Source organism: Mytilus californianus, unplaced genomic scaffold, assembly GCF_021869535.1.
Source record: "Mytilus californianus isolate M0D057914Y unplaced genomic scaffold, xbMytCali1.0.p SCAF_62, whole genome shotgun sequence".
In the NCBI taxonomy this organism is placed as follows: Eukaryota; Metazoa; Mollusca; class Bivalvia; order Mytilida; family Mytilidae; genus Mytilus; species Mytilus californianus.
The window spans coordinates 916,983-939,696 of record NW_026262715.1 but is presented as its reverse complement, the minus strand read 5'-3'; positions in this window follow the sequence as shown (position 1 = coordinate 939,696).

The following is a 22,714-nucleotide window of genomic DNA, read 5'->3' as shown; positions in this document are numbered from 1 at the left end:
TTTATTGTCCAGAGTAGTGAAACCATTTTGACCAAAGTGATCGGTGCATCCTTTGTCAATCGAAAAACTGAGTCTTATAGCATGAAACTTGGTAAAGAATAGCTCCCTGTCATGAGCCAAACTTAAGTTAGGATTTGAGTTAAATACCTCCTTGAACAGGTCATGGAAAAATGTCTTAACCTCACTGCTATTAGAAATGCTTTTAGCAATTTGAACGATTGTGGACTCACCAAAAATGTTGTACATAGGGTCCTCTTCAATAGATTTGAGAGTATTGTTGTAAGCAGAGTCGAAAATCGAGTCCAGTGTGACTGTTGTCATTGTAGATTGTTGACTCTTATCTAATTCAGTTGTAGTAATTTGGTCTTGAAGGACGTCACCATCTTGGATTTTGTGTTGAAAAGCTGTAAATAAAAAAAAAATCCTAGAATTCTCATGTGAAAGAATGAATTCAAATAATTAAAAACAAATAAAATGTTTCACATGATATGTACATGTATATAAATAACTGTATAGGAATATATTTTATTTGTAAACAGCAGCAGGTGGATTGTTGAGCATAATGGCCTGTTGTATAAATGAAGGAGTTTTTGAAGATTTTTTTTAATTATTTTAGGTGTTAGACAATGAATCAGCCAGAGTTCTTCATTATTAATTCCCCCAAGGGTGACTGGGGAATAGAAGTATGGTCACCATTGGTCTTCCTCCGACCGGCAGTAAAACCCTTGTCAAAGTGGGGCGTCCGTATGGCTGTGCGGGATGTACAAATTTGCAGCCACGTCCGGTCAGAATGGGGACGTTAAATCCGATGCCTCGTGTAAAGAGAGTGCCACGCTCTTTGCACGTTAAGAACCCTTGCAACAACTCTTTGAGGGGTCCGTAGGTGACCTGTTGCAAGGCTAAATTTCTGTCCCTATCCAATATACCCTCATTTCCCGTGGCAGTCTAAATTTCTCCGACCTTAATCCCTTAATCTATTACAGAACCTACCTATTGTATTTATTGTGAACTTGTTCTCGTCCTGAATATGCATGAAATATTTGCCACTGGACGTTAAGCAACCAACAATCAATCAATCATTATTAATTTGTTGTTTTCATACAAGTAGCTCTAGGTTAACATTATACAGATAATTTAATTTTACATTATTCACCAGTGGCTTCAAAAAGATTTACATCATTGCTTATTATAAGTCAAAATATTTTATTGTGTAATCTTGTTCATGTATATATGTTTTTATACGACTGCAAAAAAATTTGGCGGTCGTATATTGGTATGATGTTGGCGTCGTCGTCGTCCGAAGACACATTTGTTTTCGCACTCTAACTTTAGTTTAAGTGAATGGATCTCTATGAAATGTTACCATAAGGTTCAATACCACAAAAGGAAGGTTGGGATTGATTTTGGGGGTTATGGTACCAACAGTTAAGGAATTAGGGGCCAAAAATAAGCATTTTTCTAGTTTACAGACAATAACTTCTGTTCAAGTGTATGGATCTCTCTGGAATTTTACTGCAAGGTACCATACCACAAAAGGAAGGCTGAGATTGATTTTGGGGGTAATTGACCAAAATTTTAGGAATAAGGGGCCAAAAAGTGGCAAAAAACAAGCATTTTTCTAGTTTCAGGACAATAACTTGTGTGTAAGTGTATGGATCTTTATGAAATTGTACTACAAGGTTCCATATCTCAAAGGGAAGGCTGGGATTGATTTTGGGAGTGATGAATCATGTATAAGGGTGTTCAAAAAAAGGGGGGGTGATTTTTTTATCCGTTTTTTTTCTTTAAAATTTCGATTTTAAATTGGTTATTTCTGATTTATATATATAAAAGCAAATAATGATATGGTTTGAATAGGTACATTTTGTAAATTAAAATTTTTCAAGTTCCTGGACCACATTCATTCCGTGTCAGAAACCTATGCTGTGTCAAATGTTTAATCACAATCCAAATTCAGTGCTGTATCAAGGTTGAATGTTGTGTCCATACTTGCCCCAACTTTTCAGGGTTTAACCTCTGCAGTCGTATCAAGCTGCGCCCAGCGGAGCATTTTATTATTTTTCTTCATGTATGTACATTTTTTGGTTTTAATTATGGGCATTATTTATTGAGTGCTTGACACTTGTGTGTGAGATTTTTTCATTAAAGATGTATAAGTAACTTACAAAATTTACATTGACTACTAGGGAATGTCATGACAATATTGTTTAAATAGATGGTTCAATTTCATGGACATAAAAAATGTTGTTTTTTTTTTTTTTTGGTAAATTCTACATATTTACAAACTGCCATCATGGAATATTTTAAGTGCTTCAACTTGCACAATTAATTTGAATAAAAAATAAATGCCAACCGGGTAAAATTATTTTTGATGTACATTAGTGTACCAAACTTTGAGAATTTCAAGGGGTTTTCACTCATGTAATAATTTATAGAATTTTAATAATATATTAGAATGCTTTATACTTATACTGTTATTCCTGCATGTAAGACTTTAATACTTTCAGTGTTTCCCTGGCCCATTCAGAATGCTTCAGCACGATCAATTTTGTATGAATTTTTTTTGGCATCTTGTTTCAAAATTTTAAAATACGGTGTAGAACATGTAGAACACAGAAATACTTGTCCTACATCTAGTTTTGGTAGTTTTATCATATGTGATCTATGTATATTTTTTTAATTTGTATAATCATGATGATGACAAATACCATATGGAAATGTGTCAAGAAGCAATAAATTTTAAAGCTGATATTTGTACTTATTTGTCTAAATCTCGTACATGAAAAATGACTAAGTTGAAGCAATGAGACAACAACCCCCTAAAAAGAACACACATCTATATTAAAAACAAGATGTGGTATGATTGCTAATTAGACAAATCTTCACAGGAGACCAAATGACACAGAAATTAAAAAAAATATCAATAAAAAGATGAATAACAGTCCTCGAGGCACTACACATAAAATGAAAGAATGAGCAAAACAAACCAACCAAAAAGATATAGAATTCAAAGTTATGAGCAAATCTGACACTCCCTGACTGCAGAAACATAGGAAGCTGTATGACTAATGTAGTCTTTGGAATAACCTTTATTCATGTTGACAATTTTGGTAGCTGACTGGGATCCTGCTCACATGTTTAACCACACCACATTCTGTATGTATGTGCCTGTCCCAAGTCAGGAGCCTGTAATTCAGTGGTTGTCGTTTGTTGATGTATTACATATTTGTTTTTTATTCATAAATTAGGCCATTACTTCTCTCGTTTGAATTAATTTACATTTGTCATTTTGTGGCCTTGTAGAGGCTGACTATGCGATATGGGCTTTGCTCATTTGTTGAAGGCTGTACGGTGACCTATAATGTTGATTTCTGTGTCATTCAGTGTCTTGTGGAGATTTGTCTCATTGGCAATTATACCACATCTTTTGTATATCTGAAGAATGGTTTTTTGCTTATTGTTGAAGGATGCACATTGACCTATAATTGCTTATAAAATTATACATCTCCTTATTTTAAAGAGATAGAATTTCGAAAATGTTATTATTTAGCCTTGAACAATATTGATAGCAAGTAATTCTACAGCATTAGGTCGGCACATTTTTTATTCAATGTAGTTTTGCATTTTGTTAGTGGTGAAAGGATTTGTCATTTGTGTGATATTGGATAATAGTCAAATTAAGATCTCAAGACGACAAAAAGCAAAGTGGAGGTTATAAAGAATTTCAGTGTTTAGACTCTTAGAAATTTTAAGCATATAAAAGTTTAAATATAAAGCATGCCTTAAAAATATGCCGCACAACCCTGTTTCGACCTAAACTAGAAATGATTATCATGTGAACTTTCCATTCCATGATATTATTTTTACAAAAACTTTGTAAGCACATTTTTTTCATCAAAATGAGTTCCCTATGGCAGAATGTATTCGATTGAAGTCCTATATATTATAAAAGAATAATTTCTTTCTTGAGGTCATTTGAGTCCACAAATGTCCAGGAAATATGTTGACTCGGCAGGAATCTGAGACTATATATATATATTTGGACAAACAATACAAAAACATAACAAACCTTTTAAATTGCTCTTTCCGTGTTGTTTTGATGTATGACCACGAAAACCAGAGATTGTTTTTAACACTTTTTTGCAATCGGGACACATATATCCTGAACACAGAATGTCCTTTTTTGGCTTCTTGCATGCAGAGTCGGCAATAGTATCAGTGTCAGTATAATCACCAAGAAGATATGCTAGTTCAAAGTCGTCTAAATCATCATCCCACGATAAAAAATTGGACTTCGACATAATTTTACTTTCATGTGTAATGTGCAAAGTTTGGCAAAAGAATGAAGTTTTGCGTTAATAAGATTATAATCATTGCCAAATTTCAATTTTAGAATTAATTATCAATGCCGAAAAAGAAAGAAAATATTTCTCAATTTACGTTTATTTAAACTTTTACTTTTGATATATTCTTAAGCATCCAAGCTTGATAATATTTTCATTAATTAACTCATCACAAATCAGTAACCACCCAAGCTCAGAGCTTCTCTCATTTCCTTATGTATACATCGTCGGTCCTGTAATGTCTTTTACTGACTCCAACAATGATGTATTTAATTAATTTAATTAATAATTATCATTGATTGATGTAAACAAATATCTTCCATGGGATTTGAAGACCAAATCCAGCAGCGGATACAGCCATTTTTAAAAGTGGTGTATCTCATATCCCAATTCAAAAGCATTAAGGTTTAAAAAAAGAGGGGTCACAAATCCCGGAACCCCTCAAAAGTAACTTTAATTGTGCCTGTGAATCTACAATATAAAAGTCTGAAACACCAAACAAATATTAAAATGGAAAGTCACGGAAATCAGTTGTCCATGAAATAAAATCGGGATATAACAAAAAATTCCAATGATCATATTTTTTATTTTTGAAAAACGCTGTTTTCTTCCTCTCTTAGACATGTTAATTGACTAATTTTGTTTTATGTTTTAATACTTAATATACGTGCTTCTGCTTAAATAAAGTTCTGGTCAGGGTTGAATTAATATGTCTGCATTTGTTTAGTTGTAAAAGTGATAATCCATTTAGAACTTCACCTCCGGCAAATTTCAGGTGATCGGAGGGCAATAAATTGCGTAATCGCACACCTGTGAATCAACAGTCACAACTCTAAGGAACTAATTACCGGAAAATCGGACACACATAATTTCACTTTGTAAGGAGCAAACTATAGCAAAGAAATGCGGCACAGAAAAGTTTCTTGTAATAACAATTGATCATTACCAGATTTAAATTTTTTCAATTAAATGAAATGCCGAAAAAAATATTTTTCTCAATAAATAATAAATACATAATAATAAATATAACGATTTCAAGTTGTTTTTTTACAAAAGAAATTATAATATGATCTGAAATAATTTTCCCATTGTTTTTCTTGTTTACCTATCGAGGTTTTTCATCCCTGACTTGTTTACATGTAATGATTATCGACGAGAATCTCATTCCGGGCCGCGTTTTTTAACGGGATTTCATGGAGTTGCCAATCTCTGTGTATATATGTCTCTGGTTTAGAATAACTTAAATTCAAATATCTACTTGGTTTTGTATTTTAATTGTTGGATATTTTATGAACGTCATAACTCAGGTTTTGATGCGGATAAAACCTCGCATGGAAATAATTTTGTCGTTTGTGTTATCCAAGAATTTGGACGGTAAACCCGATGTCACGCGCTCTCACTCTATGAACCTTTTGCAACAACTGATTGAGGGGTCCGCTGTTGGTCTTTTGCCAGGCAATATGTATGTCCGAAATGTATACTACGCTGATAATAGACAACTTTCATTATAGAACATTCATTTTGTAGTTATTGTTGATTTTTCTCGTGCTGATCATGCATGACATTGCCATTGTACGTTTAGCAGCTAACACTCAATCAATCGAACCCTTAAACCCTACAATCATGTTTCAAACAAATCAAATTAGTGGGTAGATTTCTAATTCTTAATTGATTTGCCACAGGTGGATTAAAAATATTGTTGTAATTCTTCCCATTGGCAGTTAAATCCTTTCAAAAGTGGGGCGTATGTTTGATAAACGGACATTAAGTCACAAATTCGATAGGACAAAAAGTCACAAAAAATAATTTAATGACAATTGTTTGAATATATAAGAGAAAGATCTTGAAATATTTTCTTTTTATTACATATATTCATTCTTTAGTTTAGGAAATTGTTCATAAGCCTTGATAAATGGAAATTTTTAAAATTGTAATCATGCAAAGGAACAAGTACACAGTGACGTATCTTAACCAGGGACCATTGAACACACAATAACTTTTATTTGACAGTATGTACGTTTATACTTTGTAGACGTAATCAAAGATATTTTAATTGCAGAAACCTTTTATACAAGAAGTTTTAAATACATGTTACACTGAAATGAAATCTTCCTAAATCTTCCATAACTATCCTGACATCAGTCTTGTCCCCACTGTCAGTGAGTCCTTAACGCATCGTAGTTTAACGGGCTTACGACATTGAAGGTTCTATCTTCTGAAATCAAAGTTTCAGCCTTAAAAAAGTAGTAACAGAATAAATCTTTTGAGCTGTTCCATTTTCAATTTATTTGAGGAAGATTTTTAATAACGCATAACACAATTCCTGGGTAAGGAAATACCGAGTTTGTTTTTCATCCCAAGGAAATGATATTCTCTTAATATTTTTTTTACGTTGTAGCCATTGAAACAAATATAAAAAAAAATGGGATACTAAAAAAATTAAAGTGATAACAGAACATATCTTATGTCCTTCATAACTTTAGTGACATAATATTTCCTTAATTTATCAAAAGGAAGTTTTACGAAATGGTATATATTAAAGTATTGCAGTACCGAGGCACTGACTACAGAGGAGAAGATGACCTGCGGGACAAATAGTCAACCATCAGTTGTATCGGCCCATTGATACAAATTCCAAAGCACAGACTACATCGAGGAAGACACCCTGCGGGACAAATAGTCACCAATTAGTTGTATCGGCCCATTGATCAGAAAATGAAGGACAACACTTGAAATACAGTTTGATATTGTCTTTCATATTCGGATATATTTTGTTTGATACGCGTTCATCCATCACTACTGAACACTACACTGGTACATCTTGAATATAATCTTTTTTTTCGTCCTGTTTATTTGATTGAAGATATTGAAACAGATTTCATTAATTTAGTTTAATTCGTCCTGTCTATTTGATTGAAAAGATCGAAACATATTTGTATACGCCCTATTCTATTCAGAGGCATTCCTTTTTTTAATCAGAATTCTCCTGAATGTTTCCAGACTACTGCTGTAATGTATGCGTTAACGTATGGATTGTGAAAACCATCGCTTGGTAGCCGAAACCCATCTGACGAATCACTTGCGCTGTCTGCATTAGTAAGATCTCGTTGTTCGGGTGGTGATAAAATGAAATAATACATTTTTAGCGAGTCGATTCCTGTATTTTCGTGACAACTTCCCCTTCATGTTGAAATAGTGTGGCTCATTTGAACGTCACGGTCTACGTTAGCTCCGAGGTTATTTACATCTATATTTTGGTAGATTCCTACTTTTTGTTCGTCTCGTCTATTTGATTGAAGAGATTGATACATATTTGTACAATCCCCAAGGGTGACTGGAGAATAGAAGTATAGTCACCATTGGTCTTCCTCCGACCGGCAGTAAAACCCTTGCTTAAGTGGGGCGTCCGTTTGGCTGTGCGGGATGTACAAATTTGCAGCCACGTCCGGTCAGAATGGGAACGTTAAATCCGATGTCTCGTGTAAAGAGAGTGCCACGCTCATTGCACGTTAAGAACCCTTGCAACAACTCTTTGAGGGGTCCGTAGGTGACCTGTTGCAAGGCTAAATTTATGTCCCTAGCCAATATACCCTCATTTCCTGTGGCAGTCTAAATTTCTCCGACCTTGATACCAGACGCCCCTATTACAGAACCTACCTATTGTGTTTATTGTTAATTTGTTCTCGTCCTGAATATGCATGAAATATTTGCCACTGGACGTTAAGGAACCAACAATCAATCAATCATATTTGTACATTTGCACATATACGCCCTTTTCTCTTCAGAGGTATTACTATTTTCATCAGAAATTAATGTTCACAGACAACTGTAACGTAGGCATCAGCGACTGGCATTGATTAAAAAAATACATCGCATGGTGAAACCCATGGGACAAATCTCTTGCGCTGTCTCTATTGAAGAGATTGGTACAGATTTCTTTTATAAAGTCTTTAATTCGTCCTGTCTGTTTGATTGAAGGGATTGTTACATATTTGTATACGCCCTGTTCTCATCAGGGACATCAACTCTTTCATTTAAACCCTCCTATATGTTTCCAGACTGCTGTAACGTAGGCATCAGTGACTGAAATGGATTAAAAACCATCGCTTGGTAGCAGAAACTCAACTGACGAATCACTAGAGTTGTCGGCATTAGTAAGATCTTGTTGTTCGGGTGGTGATAAAATGAAATCTGTCATTTGTAGCTCGTCGATTTCTGCATTTTTCGTGACAACTTCTCCTTTCTGTTGGAAAATGTTGGCTCGATTCGACGTCTCGGTCTACGTTAGCTCCGAGGTCATTTACATTTATATTTTAGTTGATTCCTACATTTTGTTTAATGTTTGCTTTTTAACATTGTTTGTGTACAATGTCGAGAAGCTGCACCTTAGATACAAGGATCCACATGTACTATCTCAACAATACTGGCATCTCAAGTTTAATCCTTGTATGACGTAGCCAAAGTTTGCTCAAAATACATAATACTACGTTGATTAAGTTCAATAATTTATTATCTGATGAGAACAATGTCCGTTAATTTCCTTTCATGTACTTGGGAGATGAAGTAACCTTACTTTATTTACTACTAATTCATTTCTAGGATATATGTGAATTCTCTAAATATTTTTGTTGTGTTTCGGTGAACTTTCTTTTCTCAATGGCTGTTGATTAGTGTGTGCAGTGATCTCTGATGTTTTTCATATAGTTTCGATTTTGATAACTTTTTCATCATCATCATCTATAAAATTAAGAAAGGCAAAAGTTTTTTTCAAGGTGTTTGGCTATGCTACATTTAGATGTAAAGAGGGAATGACTGACGACTAAAAGTGTTTGCTTTCATATAATACATTGTGTGCATTGTATTTTAATTTAAGAATGATGGATCAATCTTGCGAATATTTCATCTATACACGTTTTGATCGAGCCACTCAAACCTACATAACTTGATGCTAAAGATGTTACATTTAAGCTATTTAATACGATTGTGTTCATTGGAGTATACATGCATAGTTTTTCTGAAAAGAAAAAAAAACCGATTTATTAATTAATTCGACTGAACAGATAACACTAATTATTTTTGCATTTGCATGCAACTTTGTGTAGGAAAATTGTAGAATTTAAACAAACATTTACCTAAATATTGTGAAGGACCGTATGCAAATAGGTCTGTTAGATTAGAAGTGGAAACAAGCTTGTTTAAATAGCTAAAGTTTGGACGAGTTTTCTTACTTTTTCATTTGGTCTGGTCTTAACGAATCTATTTATGATTACTAACAGATTAAACACATCAAATTTATATAAAAAGGTTTTTAGTGCGCAGAACATTCATTGGTCAGTTGTAAATGAAGCCTGTACAGGGTTTTGATTTCCTCATTTATAATTAAATGATGCAATTATTTATATAATCGTTCCGTTATTTGTCTTTATCAGTATGAGTACTGTTTAAATATCATTTAAGTTGAATATATTTAGACTCATCAAATTCAGGTCAATTGGTAAGTCCATTAGATGTCTTTTTCAAATATTTGATGTCCACTTGACCCGAGTGACTTCTGCATAGTCACTATGTGTACTTGAAATAGCAATACACACAACGTCTTTGATTCTGAAGGTGACACCATTTGGAGTTTAAAAAACTCTCTCGCTCCTTTTTGATGAAACAGAAGACATACAAAATAAATATATATATAAACTTTTTTCATATCGTCAAAATAAAACAGAAATTATTTGCTACCCACACAAATGGGTTTAGCCACGTCCGGTCAGAATGGGGACGTTAAATCCGATGCCTCGTGTAAAGAGAGTGCCACGCTCTTTGCACGTTAAGAACCCTTGCAACAACTCTTTGAGGGGTCCGTAGGTGACCTGTTGCAAGGCTAAATTTATGTCCCTATCCAATATACCCTCATTTCCCGTGGCAGTCTAAATTTCTCCGACCTTAATCCCTTAATCTATTACAGAACCTACCTATTGTATTTATTGTGAACTTGTTCATGTCCTGAATATGCATGAAATATTTGCCACTGGACGTTAAGCAACCAACAATCAATCAATCACAAATGGGTTTAAATTAAAGTGTCCTGGTTTACATAAGTTTATTAAAAGAATCAGGCAAACTTCTTTTAATTGTAAATTGAAAACAAGATCTTCCCTAAAACTGTAGAGTGATCTTTCTCCTCTTTGTGTTTACGTAAACCGTCTGCCTGGAATATTGTATCATCCATATACTATGACTGATACTGACATATATAGATTAATTCACTACTGTATTCTTACTCTAAAGTTTATCAACACTCACTGCTTAACCCTATCCTTATCCTTGGACGTTACATTGTACTTAACCTAATTTTGATTATTACCCATATCCTTATCATTAGCATTTCACTTATACTCAGACCATTAGATAATATTAGGTTTTTTTTTTATATCTAAATAGTTTCTTTTTATTAAACAAGAGATGTGGTATTACATACGTTATTTGTGTCTTTATATTAGCCTTTTTCTGTTATTGCTCATAAACAAAAGAAATTAACGAAAATTTACCAGAAAAACATTACGGATTGATAAATTTAACCGAATCTAATAAAGAAAATGAAACTAATTTGAAGATAAAAACATTAAAGTGGAAAATGTTGCAGAAAAAAAATGAGTAAAAGGAAAATTTCTTCCAACTAAATAAGCATTCAAACTAAGGAAATCGTCAACAGAAAACACAAATAAAAATATCCAACCGAACAGCTGCAAATGATTAGCATCAAAATGATTCAGCAAACAAAACCCGTAGACAGTAAAAAATCTTCTTCGGATTGAAAACATTGTATAGGAAAGGGAAAAACGAAAGCCATATCATGCTGAAAAAAATAATAAAATTTTGTTTGAAACAAAAGAATATTGCTCTTCTTGACAAAAAATTAACAAAGTATAATAATCCTCAACTGAAAAACACCTATATAATTAAGAGTATGTGCAACAAAGTCATGTATATCTAAATTTTGGTCTTGACAAAAAAATCAAAGCAAGCAGAAAAAAAATGATTGGATGCAAAACAAAACAAACCATAAAAAACATCAGAAAAGTAACAAAGAGGTATAACTGAAGAGAAAATAAAATAAACAAAAAAAAATGAGCAATTTCAGAGTTTGTAAAATAAGGAAAAAAATCAAACAAATTCAAATTTGGCATAAAAAAATCAATTAAATTAGTTGGCTACATTCTTGCGTTATTGACTACAAGTTTTGCGTTAATGGCTACATTTTTGCAGTATTTGGGGACATAAAAGTATGAGAAACAAAGTCTACTTCTTCCTATCTTATCTGTCTTTTGTTACATTTTCAATGAAACTGCCAATGGGTTAATGGTCAGCGTGCTTTACATCGGGTGCTGAATTTTTCCATAAAACGTTTGCTTCTAATGTTAGCACGTTAAAAAACAAGCTATGCATGTCGGTATGGTACACATCCAAACAATCTAAATAGTATTTCAGTGTTTTTCTTCTTAATTATATATTATCTTTTTTCTAGTTGATTGATCTCTTCCATGTCTACAAGGGGCCTCGGTGGCCGAGTGGTCTAAGTAGTTATTACTGTAATCACTAGCCAGTTAACACTGAGGTTGTGAGTTCGAACCCGCTCGTGCGGATGAACTCGACTCCTATCTTAATTGACTAGTATTGTCAGTTTTCCTATCGAAGGTCTGTGGTTTTGTTCGGGCACTCAGGCTTCATCCACCAATAAAAACTGGCCGACACGAAATAGGCCAAAAGTGGCGTTAAAACACCAAAAATCAAATCCATGTCTTCATACATATGAATACGTATATATTTAAATAAGTAATACTTGCCACTATCTTCTCTATGTTCTTTTCTTCTCTTGAAGTGTGAGAAACTAAACAATATAAAAGGCAAAGAATAAAACAGAATAAAGATAAACCTAAAGAAAGTATTCAGCTTACAAAGTAGACATAACAAACTTTACAAAGTGAAACGCATTGTCATCGCAATAAAAAATTATTGCCTAAAGTCACGATCTGGGAATACTGCAATATAATTGAAACCATAAAACTGTAAATTCATGTCATTCATTTTATTTTTTGACAAACAGTTAAGGCATCAATAAATTCAAAATTTGACTTAAAAGCAACAAAACCATAGGGATAAACAAAAGGATGTGCAGAATATTGAGAAAATTCCATCTACACATTGGTCTGAAATTATGATTCGAAATAAAGGATTTACTGAGTTCCTTGGGTTATTTATTTCCCTTTTTTCTGCTCCTGATAAAAAACTGGTTAAATGCTAAATTGTTTTTTTGACAATGTTCCATTTAAAATCTTATTTCTTGACTTAAATAATCAATATGTTTTGTTGCAATTTTATCATCCAGTATGAACACCTCAGAATCAAATTTTCCATGATTTTAGATTGTAGGGCATTTCACAAATTTTATCTCTGCTTCATTTGAATATTTTTTACAATGCCTATTGCTTTGTGATATTGTTCAGTGACTCCTCTAATTACTACATAAAAAATTGTAGATCGAATTTCAATATAGCTTCCAAATTAAGCACGTATATCACATGTTCATGACAAAAAATACAAAATAATGTGATGTTGGCGTGTAATTGCCTTTTCTATACATTCCTCTCTTGTCTCGTACATCTTAAGGTGGGAGTAGAAGTGGACTCACTAACAGAACTGGAGCTAGCCACCAGGAAAATTGTTCTATGCGATACAGTGTACGTGTGATGGGAGTCGGTGGAGGTGCGGAAAAGGTGGGAAAAGCATCTCTATTACCATCACCAATGATCGAAAAAGTGGCTAAGCATCTCCTTCACCAAAGATAAAAAAGGTTGCTAGAGTATCACCATCACAAAGATGGAAAACGAGCTGTCGCACTTCACATACTTCAGGGTGTCTGACAGGGACGACTGGGTGGCAGCTTACCCGAAGTAGACTTGTCAAATACAGAATTGTGTGTGGGGCTGTGTTTATATATTTGAACTGTGATTTCCCGTGTAAATGGGTCAATAATTAGCTTGTGTGCGTGTTACTATGACACAGTTCTCCAGAATTCTGGAATATAGTGGTTCGTGTGAATTGACTGTTGAGTTATCTGTACACTTATATATATATATCGATATTCGGGACAGCCGTTTACGAACTGTTTCCTACAAGAATGCCTTGGATCAGCTGGAGGGACTACCTTAATTTGTATAACATTAATCCACAAAATCCCTGGAAGATGTTCTTTTGGTTGGGATGAATTCTTCTTGTTTTTTATAGAAAATTTGTCTCCATTGAGTAGTCGTCCCCATGTTTCTTCTGAAAGACTAAGGAATTTATGGAAATCAACATCTTACAGAACATCTTCAGCCAAATCGAATTCTCGTAGGACTTTATCCTCAGCCAGATCAAGATCTCTTAATACTTCTTCTGCCAAATCAAAATTTCGATCTCCAATAGTCTTACGGGATTGCATTGTTGGGTAGATCGAGATCAAAATCTCCGGTGGAGTATGGCAGCCCACATTAAAATACAATGTATTAAGGGAGATGAAGAAATTACCACAGGGAGAGGTCTAGATCTCCATCTTACAGGGCAGTACCATCATCTTCTAGACGAGTACCTAGATCAATATCACCAATTATTTAAAAATATCATCCAAATAACACATATAGAAGGAGGTCATCTAAATCCAAATCTACAAGTGACCGACCTGTTAAGCAAAGTGAGACATTTCCTATGAAGAAGGAAAGTACAAAATAATGAATCTGTATAGATAAGATGATGTTGTAAATGCTAAAGTTATGCACTTGAATTAATAAATACTATAGGAATGGGATCTGCTGTGAAGAAAAAAGTCACATGTAGAAATTCCTATCGAAGGTCGGTAGTTTTCTCAATTTTGAATGGTATTGCTTTCATTTTTCTTACATTTGCCATATTTTGCCACTTGCAGAAAAGTTAAACATGTTTTTAAATTGCAGATGTAATAAACATTAAAACCAATGTTGGTATTGTTCATGATGTTCAATCATAGTGATGACAGACAACTATATAATCATATTTGCTTGTAAAATATTGGCGTGCTACAGAAAGGATATATGCAACCAGTCACACTATTCAGTTATCCCACCCTCCATATTGGTGTCAGCAGCCCAGCATAAGGGTACTTTAAATACTCTAAAACACAATAATTTCTGAATCCAATATTTTTCTAAACGGTAAAAGAGACTAGAGTGTTACAGTATACTTACTGTTCATATGAGCTTGTGCCTTTTTCCTCAAGTCTTTCAAGACAAGTTTCTGATCTGTACTTTCAGTTCCTACAAAAATTTTGTTTAAAATATTACAACTATCACAGAAAGGCCACTTTAAGTTCGACAATAATTAGTTACACATGAATTTGATTTCCATAAATGAAAGAGCTGATCTGAAAGGTCATCAAAACATTCCTTATTGTTTAAGTTCAGGAATAATCTTTTGTATGGTATGAAATTGAAGTTTAATATTATATGAATGAAACAAACATGTAAAGTATAATATACAAAATAATTATGCATGAATACAGTGTAAAAATGTTGAAGAGCATGTAGTATATTAAGATGTTTCAAAATGGTGTGTTATTTGTGAACATATTACATGTATGATGTGGATGTAAACATAATTTCTCCATTTCTTTGTCAATTTAACCCATCTTGAACCCAAACATTTTATCAAGGCGTGGCTCACATTGATCTCAGTCAATGGTTGGTAAATGCAACAGGTTCTCCCTGGCAAAACTTAGATAATACATAGACATTGACATCTTCTGTTAATTCAAATTTAAACTTATCTATTTATAGTGGATTGGGAAATGTAACTTCAACTTATTCTTATCCCTCCCCACTTTGTGTGTGTACGGCCTTGTAGTAGCATTATCATACTCTTTTTGAAATCTACAAGGGTGTATTTTACATGCTAAGGGTATTGCTCTCCCTTAAAATAGGCTAGCTATTTAACAGACTATTGTAAATGTTTGTTATTCAGAATATATATAGTTTGCGGATTCATTTGTATGATGTAGAAATCAGGAATATGGATAAATCTATTAGGAGAATGAGGTTTTATTAATTAAATAATCATTGCGAAACAAATTCTTACATACTTACTCCTGGATTATCGGATTAATATCAAGCTTGATAGTTTAATTATCAAATTTTAACCTCACTCAGACTCAGACTTTAAATTATTAATTTAACTTTCTCTATTGGATAAATTTGATAATCAACTTTTAAAGATGTTTAACTTACACCAAAAGTCAATTATGTAATAAAGTGTTTTGTCATGCTTTAAGAATAGCGTTAAAGCAATGTCTAGTGTCATACTTAAATGTATGCCCAGACAAACTTAAATATGATTTTTTTTAACATAAAATTAGCACAACAATGAAACATCAACCTTTATATTGATATTGGTTAATATTCCTATGCATTCAAATTTTCTAATATACTGCAATTCTCTTCTATTCACAAATTAGGTGTAGCCATTTATTCACGAAATTATTGTACATGTGAATGATACTAAAAAAATAATGTATTGGAATTTTGGAAAGCAGTAGTTAAATTTGCAAATTAAGTACAAGACTGCAGTAAAGAAACATGAAAGTTAGGCACTATTACAGTATATTTACCAAAAGAATGATTTGAGTACAACTCCTCCAATATTTTAGACCTCCAAGGGTGACTGGGGAATAGAAGTATGGTCACCATTGGTCTTCCTCCGACCGGCAGTAAAACCCATGCTAAAGTGGGGCGTCCGTTTGGCTGTGCGGGATGTACAAATTTGCAGCCACGTCCGGTCAGAATGGGGACGTTAAATCCGATGTCTCGTGTAAAGAGAGTGACACGCTCTTTGCACGTTAAGAACCCTTGCAACAACTCTTTGAGGGGTCCGTAGGTGACCTGTTGCAAGGCTAAATTTCTGTCCCTATCCAATATACCCTCATTTCCCGTGGCAGTCTAAATTTCTCCGACCTTAATCCTGGACGCCCCTTTTACAGAACCTACCTATTGTATTTATTGTTAATTTGTTCTCGTCCTGAATATGCATGAAATATTTGCCACTGGACGTTAAGCAACCAACAATCAATCAATCCAATATTTTAGGACGGGCATTAAAGAATGCTGCATTTTTTTTTCCTCCTAAAAAAAGCTGTTGCCCATCATTTTTATCAATTCCCATAATAACAACATTACGTTGTATCCTCCAATTTCAACTATCTGAAATGTTCAAAAGTATACTAGTTATATCCAGCAAATATGTTAAACATCACTGCATATATACTATTGTACCTGTCCCAAGTCAGGAGACTGTAGTTTTAGTGGTTGGCACTTGTTGCTATGTCTTATACATTGTATATTTTAAACTATAAGTATGCCCAGGCATTAGATGAGAAAGATTTCCAAATGATTCCAATCTTATTAGTATGATCAATAGATAGATAGATCGATATATCAATGAATCGATCGATAGATAATAATTACACATTTACATAACAGTTTCTTAACCTTATGCACCGACCGTGCAAGGGCTTTATAGCCAGTCAAGGTCGTTAAAAAACCCGTAGTAGTAGCAATGTTATGTTAACTCTTCTGTAACTTAAATATTAGTGATGAATAAAACTTGGAAAATCAGTTCAGAATTCTTTCAATTGGCTTAACAAAAGTACAGTGAGTCTATATACCTGGCTAACAATTTTCTTAAACAGTTGTTTAGCTGCTTTTGGTTTGTTTGATGTCTGGTTGGTTAGCACTCTAGCTTTTTCTTTATATTCAAGCTTTTCCTCTGCTCAAGGAAAATCACATCCTTACAGTATCACAGCTGATACACAATCTGCCAGTATCTTGACCAACTGACCTTTATCAGAAAGTTTAATTACTTTTACATCCTCAACAGATGCCAGGTAAGCCAACGCTTCTGTTATTTTTTAAATAGTGATCTGACATTACATCTTCTGTTTAAATTGAAGGTAGAGGAGAACATTCATCTCTTATATATTCTTGGAAAAGATTACTCAAATGGGCAATTAAATTTTCCATGTACATTCCTTCTCTTATAAGAATGACGAACTCCCAAAACTATCAAGTTCACCCGACTATCGTCTTAATTTCTTAAGATCGGAAATATTTGCCACTGGACGTTAAGCAACCAACAATCAATCAATCAATCTTAAGATCGTACCAATTCAATCTTGAAGACAATTTACATTTTAGGACGAAATTTGATGGGGAAAAATGAAACAACTACTTGTTTCAAAATACGTCTTTATTTGGAAATGCACACCTTTATGGATTTGGTTATGAAATCAGTCTGACTCACCAATATCCCTCTCTCTGTTAGGAATCCCATACTTTTGTCAGTAATGGCTAGCTCCGTGGATTTGTTTGACAACTCTGTGTTACTGTATTTTCTCCGTATTGTGTTAAAGTCCTGTAATTGAAATGACTGCAAGCAGCTGTCTTAAAAAAAAATACTCGTTCAGTTAATAAAAATGTCTCATTTGCATACTGCAATTGCTAGTCATTCAACCAACATCTTCCATTAAAGCAACTTCTCGTTTGTATTTTGATGCAACATTAGTTTGTTTCATTTACTAGTGGTCTATTTCACAACGTTTATTTTAACTACACTTCAAAATGTCATGATCATTTCCAGTATTTCAACAAATCAATCAATAAATACAAGTAATTCCAAAGTCAGATTGATTTTAATTCACCTTCTATACTTTTCGTATCATCATTACTGACGTTTTGACAGAGGCAAATATTTCATGCATATTCAGGACGAGAACAAGTTCACAATGAATACAATAGGTAGGTTCTGTAATAAATTAAGGGATTAAGGTCGGAGGAATTTAGACTGACACGGGAAATGAGGGTATATTGGATAGGGACAGACGTTTAGCCTTGCAACAGGTCACCGACGGACCCCTCAAAGAGTTGTTGCAAGGGTTCTTAACGTGCAAAGAGCGTGACACTCTCTTTACACGAGGCATCGGATTTAACGTCCCTATTCTGACCAGACGTGGCTGCAAATTTGTACATCCCGCACAGCCAAACGGACGCCCCACTTTGGCACGGGTTTTACTGCCGGTCGGAGGAAAACCAATGGTGACCATATTTCTATTCCCCAGTCACCCTTGGGGGATATATCAATAGAGGATGGTGTTTATAAAAATCTAATTGGGACCACTATAAGAACAGTGTTTGTGCCACTACGGCCCATAGGAGTCCAGACATAAAGCGCTATATTTATCATTATCCTGGTCATTCGTTGAGAACTTCATCCCACTTTAGTTATTATAAGGTTAAAGGGTGACAAATAAATTAACTATATTGGATTTAAAATCGCACATGTTTTTTTTTTCAAAAACGAAAGTCTAATGTAGATTTATTTGAATTATTATTCTGTGTAAACGAGAAAAATGCAAAGTTTATTTACTAGATTGTAAAAATAGCAGAGTGTTATGTTCTGTCCATAAAACACTTAGGAAAATAACAGTTATCGTCTTTAAACTTTTTACTTGATCAGAAATTATAGAAACTAGAAACACATGGTATATATGATTAATTAAAAGTCCCATACAGGTTTTAACAAAATATCACTTTCCTAATTATGCTCTAGTGTATTTGGAGGACAACTAATTAAATATAACTGATCATCAATATCAATGAGAATACATGTTTTCATCATACACACTGCTGGTATAATTCTAAAGTCTCCATAATGTTCAATTCTCTGTAGATGCCTGCAGAAACAAATATCTAGCTGATATTTTAAAGTTTTATTTTTTATGTCTCTTTATCTGAACATTCAGACTAAAGTTCACCGTTAACTATTCCCTCACTATAGCATAACGTTACCCAGCTTCTAAAACGATGACATGATTCATTTTCTTTCTCATTCCTATAAACATAGCTTGCAACATAATCGCTTCGAATTTTGGCATTTTGATAATCTTTTGAATAGTAAGTTCCCCAAGGGTGACTGGGGAATAGAAATATGGTCATTACAGGTCTTTCATGTCTTCTGCTAAAAACTCATAGTTATTCTGGTTGTTTTTCAGTCGTACCTTTCTCCCCAAAGCAGTGCAACCTTTTTGCAGTGTTTTTTCTTCTCTAAATTATAATAAAAAAGATGCTAACCTTTAAATATATACATTAAAAGTAAGGTAATGTACTACAGAATACAAATCTCCAATATCAATCTCATTTATAAAAAATCAATCGTATTTAAATTAGATCTTTCAATTTGCTTATTTAAAACCCCATGTACAAATTGTTATTTTCAGATGTAAATTTTAATTCAGCAAATCATTTCAAGTGACCTTATGGCCCTTTGATTTCAAATTGTCCCTAAGAAAACTTTCATTTTTGAATTTATTTGTTTTTCTAATTTTCTCATTTGAAAAAAGGGTCGAAAGATACCAGAGGAACAGTCAAACTCATCGATCGAAAATAAACTGACAACGCCATGGCTAAAAATGAAAAAGACAAACAGACAAATAATAGTAGACAAGACACAACATAGAAAACTAAAGACTAAGCAACACGAATTGTTTCACATGTGTTATTATAGCTGACTATATAGTATGGGCTTTGCTCATTGTTGAAGGCCGTACGGTGACCTATAGTTGTTAATTTCTGAGTTATTTGGTCTCTTGAGGAGAGTTGTCTCAGTGGCAATCATACCACATCTTATTTTTACAATCTGAAACATAATAATGACTATAATAGATATAAGAAGTACTAGTAAGCCTGGTAAGCTTTACTAACTGAACAAGTTCTAAACCAACTTTGGTAAATAACTGTTTTGTCTTCACATCATCAACATGTTCTTGAAAGTTTTTTTACGATGCCTGACAATGCCTTTGACATACTGGCAGCAACACTAACCTGGTGTAAAATCATTGACATGCAGTTTAAATTGTTTGTCTGACAAAACTGATTTTCAATTTTCCAATTACATGTACTCTTAACTCCTGAGTATTTTTTTCTATCCTACTAAGAATAATGTGACCATTTCGTATAAAACAAAACTGACTATTTTATGCAAAAATATATTATTTCCACATTTCGCATTGGCATCATACCACATCTTATTTTTATCTTGTTTGACTTTTGCTGCTGTCATTTATATTTCAACAACAGATTCTAGTTTCCTGAAATCTGTTCAATTTAACAATAGAATAGATAGCAAAGAATCTTGTGGAAAAAAGATATTGTTAACTAGACTCCAATATTACAATTCCACAGATGCAATGATGGATAAATACTTAAGTCATTTTCAAATAATAATAGCAATTAGGTCTATACCTTACCAGTGTGTATGATCTGCAATTGTTCTCTGTCTTCTAGACACAAAGTCAGGAATTTGTATCTTTAGAAATCTTTTTGTCAAGTACTAAGTAATGCAGTCTGAAAAATCAATTTAATCAGATTAAAACAACATTTCTCTAATACATCATTTCATTCCTCTAATTCTTTACCGATTTATCTTGATTTTTTTAATCCTTGTGTGGTTCATTGATATCATTGTTTCATGGGTTATATTCAATCATGACATCAAAATTTCTTACTTCCTAATTGTAACATGAAAAAAAAGGTGAGATGACATCATAAAAAAGAACACATCTTTTTCCATATTAATGAACAGAATTTATCGTAATTCCTGTTATCTCTTTCTATGTATTGAAGTAGAATCTTCTGATTGTTTGTACATGTTATCTGGGTGTGGATATGTAGATATAGAAAAATATCAGCCCGCGAGCCAGAATATGAAGCTAAATGTCGAGTAAGCGTAGCGAACGAGCCATTTAGCTTCATATTCTGTCGAGGGGGCTGATATTTTTCAATATTTATACAATCCACATTCAGATAACATTTTTATCATCTTTCAAAGCAATGTTTTTTATCAAAATTTATCAAAATTTCCCTTTTCAATAATTTCGCGGGAAATGTTATTACCAGAGTGTCTCTGTTATTACTAGGCAACACACGTCATCAAAATATTAAACTTTCCCATTCCCATTAACTAGAGGAAGAAAAATGTTTCGTGTACATGATAATGCATATATGAGAGTATAATATTTGAAGATGATACAAAAAAAAAAGAAATATTAAAGATTATATTGAAAGACCGTAGTATTTCATATCACCAGAAGAAGAAAATTTCTACTCGCTGAGTGCTGAACAGCATACGCTTCATAAAGAAATTCCAGAAACGCATCAAAATGCTGTTTGTTTTCAAGACCGTAAAAGTACACATATATTTAATTAATCAATTTTTATTATTATAAGTTTTACTGTGAATTTTATGTTCACTATAAATGTTTTTAATAATTTAAACTGCCACCCCCGCATTGTTGACATTTGTATCGATAGATTGATCTCAATACAGGTCAGATCAATAGTTCAAATTAGGTCAAATAATTCAGTTCTGAAAAAAAGTAGTCCCGGCAGAACTTATCAAGACTGCCGTCGACACCATTTTATCAACATCTCGTTTCAGAATGTAAAGTAATTTTAGGAAAAAAGAAATGGTTCATTGTAAAACATGTACTGCAAGTGTAATTAATTTTATTAAAAGAATTTATTTGGTGACTTATCACCATTACAATACAAGGCAATATGTTGGGAGAATTTGTTGATAAGTCCTGCTCACTTGAGATTGCCTCCTCACTTTCACACGCTAACTGGATACGAGTTTTACAGATATGTTGAGGAAGCTGATATAGCGGTAGGGAAGGATGATAAAATGGTATACCCTGTTTGATAGGAATATTGCCAGACATATATTTAACCATTTAAGCTCCTTGTCAAAAGCCATTTATATTCTACTAGGCGATAATACTACTGCCGAAAAATAAGAAAAAGTAGGAAATCGGTTGGAGATAATCTATGCATCATTTAATGACCTTTATGTGTTAGGCAATTGTGGGCTGATTGTTCACAACTTATGTGCTGTTCGATCATTCTGTAAAATAATGGGAGACCTGGAGTTGTTTTAGGAGTAGGACCAATGATGTTGGTTGGCATTGTACCTGGCACACACACACAGAAGAGCCAAAAATACCTAGATCCTTACTTGGACATTTAAGTAAATGAATTGTTAGAACTATGCACAACGTTTAATGCCTACAGAGAAGATCTTTCATCAGTCAGAATCGCAATCCTGTATTACATGTATGATATACCATCATTCATCAAGATGTTGCATGTTACAAGCCAGGCTGAACTCCGTGATTGTCCTTGATGTAATAAAGTGTTGTAAGTATTTCGAAACTGAAAAAAAATGCAAGTTATATAAATTGTATGAAAAACTGGGCGAAATAA